General features: G+C 44.5%; 1 protein-coding gene across 1 annotated transcript in view; it reads left to right on the top strand.

Moving 5' to 3' along the window:
• Positions 1-1292: 1292 nt before the first annotated feature.
• Positions 1293-2500, top strand: part of LOC113809001 (uncharacterized) — an 87982-nt gene continuing 86774 nt past the window's right edge. The window contains exon 1 of the mRNA XM_070136720.1: positions 1293-1727. The gene's annotated coding sequence lies outside the window, so the exon portion shown is untranslated. The remainder of the gene's footprint in view (positions 1728-2500) is intronic.

Genomic DNA, 2500 nt, shown 5'->3' with positions numbered 1-2500 from the left:
AGGGTGAGAGGGAGGAGGAGGAAGAAGTGAGAGGGAGGGAGGAGAGGGGTCAGGGGGAGGGGAGGGGACGAGAGGGGTGAGAGGGAGGGAGGGAGAGGAAGGGTGAGAGGGAGGAAGGAGAGGTCAAGAGGGAGGGGACGAGATGGGTGAGAGGGAGGGGAGAAGAAGGGTGAGAGGGAGAGGAAGGTTAAGAGGGAGTGGACGAGATGGGTGAGAGGGAAGGATGAGAGGGAAGGGAGGAAGGGTGAGAGGGAAGAGAAGGGTGAGAGGGAGGGGAAGGGTGAGAGGCAGAGGAATGGGTGAGAGGGAGGGGAAGGGGGAGGGAAGGGGAAGGGGGAGAGGGAGAGGATGAGGAAGGAAGAGAGGGAGGGGAGGAAGAGAGAGAGGAAGGGATGATATTGAGGGGATGGGGAGGAGTGAGGCGGCGGAGAAGGGTGGAGTTATTGAAGGACAGGGAGGGTGATAGGGAGGGAGGGGTGATGGGGAGGGAGGGGACAGAGGGGGAGGAGAAGGTGGAGGGGGCTGGAAGTGATGGGGAAGATATATTTTGCAATGAGTTTGGAAATTTTTAGGAAACGTAAAAGGAAAAAAGGGGACATAATACAATCGAAAAGTAGGTGAATGAGGGTGAAAAGGAAGGGATGCATAAGAGGAGAGAATAAAAGAGGAGAAGGAGGAATAGGAAAAAAGATGAAGGAGTGGAGGAGGAAGAGGAAGAGGAGGCGTGAAAGAAGTGGAGAAGGAGGAAGATGAGATGTGAAAGAAGTAGAAGAAGAGTAGTAGTAGGAGGAGGAGGAGGAAGAGGAATGCGTGAGAGAAGCGGAGGAGGAAGAGGAAGGTGAGGCGTAAGGGAAGAGGGGAAGAAGGATGAGTCAGACGATGTGGAGGAGATGAAGTAGAAAGATTGGGATGGAGAGAAGGATTAAGGAAGAAAAGAGGAAGAGATAGTGGAGGAAGACAATGAAATAGCGAAGGAACTGGAAGACGAGATGGAAAAGGAAGTAATGGAGGAAGAGATTAAGAAGAAAGAGGGATAGAGCATGGGAGGAAGAGGGGTGAGGAAGAGAGATGGAGCAGGAGAGGAGGGAGGGAAGGAGGAAAGAAAAGAAAGGAGGGAGAGAGATAAAGTACAAGAAAATGAGAGAGAAAGAGACAGGGAGGGAGGGAAGGAGAAAGAGACACAAGGTGGAAGAGCAGGAGGGTGGAGGGAAGGGGAAGGAGGGAGGGAAGGGGAGGGAGGGAGTCACGGTCATCGAGTTACCTGTGCGACTTTGCTCAGTCTGGGCCCACGCGGCATCGGGGGAGGAAGGCAGGTGCGCACGCTCTCTCCACGCACAGGGTGTCTCACAGGCAAAGAGATAAAAATAAAAACGTTAGCTGGAAAACGTTGCTGCGCGAGAACGTTTCCAAAAGCTCAGGAGAAAACAGCTGATATTAGTGATCCCAGATACATGGGGAGTGACTTGACAAGCAGATCTTTAAATGGATTTTTAAGATAGATATACGGCGTTTAGGAGTTTCTTAGAGAAATATTCCGTCATAAAAGTTCCGTTCCTGAAGGAGAACCTGATCTGAAGTGGATCCAGTGAACAACATTCTTTCCTCGTGAACACAAGGTATCGTGTTCTTACTAGTGTTCTGTCGAGTGAAGAGGATAATACTACATAAGGGTGACACATAAGGGTGACACGCTCGCCTAAAGTACTGCTACTTTGACGATAAGGACAGTAAGTATTTCATTTTCATTTGCCGTTTTTTGATAATTTATTTTATTCGTGTGTTTATTTTCTATGGGAACGTTTGTCTGTTTCAAAAACTTTCTTTGTTGTTGTTTGTTGTGAACTTCATTTTGTTATGGAGGTAGATACTTATCTATTTGTCACTATATACCATTTACGACAAAAACAAATGAATTAATTTGCGGTTAGCTCCTAATGATGATGATGATGATTTATTGTATCTGTCATAGTAATGACCACAATAGAAATGTAAGGATAACACCTTTATTAAGGATAATGACTGTCATATCTTGTGTGGTAGTAATAATAGTAACAATGTAAGTAGGAGTAGTAGAATTTGTAAAAGTAATTATAATGATTATGTTGATATTACTGATTACTGCTATTTTTACGATTATTCTACAAAAAGTAAATCATAATACACATAATGTAAATTGCAATGTAATTTATAATGCTCTTGATGATAAAACTATATAGAACAATAACAACGAAGATTATGACAACCGCAGTGATGACAGCTTCATGAATATTCATTACCGTGATAATTATCATCTTAATAACGGTAATGCAACAAAAATAGTTGATCATAATACTGGAATAAAAATAAAGATAATAAAAAACACAACAACAGTAAGCACGATGACAATAAAACTGCTTGTGAAGATTCGTCAAATAATCTTGTTATCCAAACGAGGTCAGCTGATGTCACGGATGTCAGACTGGTGTCAGGATGAAGAGATGATGTCAGAGGTTAAAAGGTC

The sequence above is a fragment of the Penaeus vannamei genome, chromosome 22, assembly GCF_042767895.1.
Source record: "Penaeus vannamei isolate JL-2024 chromosome 22, ASM4276789v1, whole genome shotgun sequence".
In the NCBI taxonomy this organism is placed as follows: Eukaryota; Metazoa; Arthropoda; class Malacostraca; order Decapoda; family Penaeidae; genus Penaeus; species Penaeus vannamei.
The sequence above is the reverse complement of the archived record's forward strand: the minus strand, read 5'-3'. Positions and strand labels throughout refer to the sequence as shown.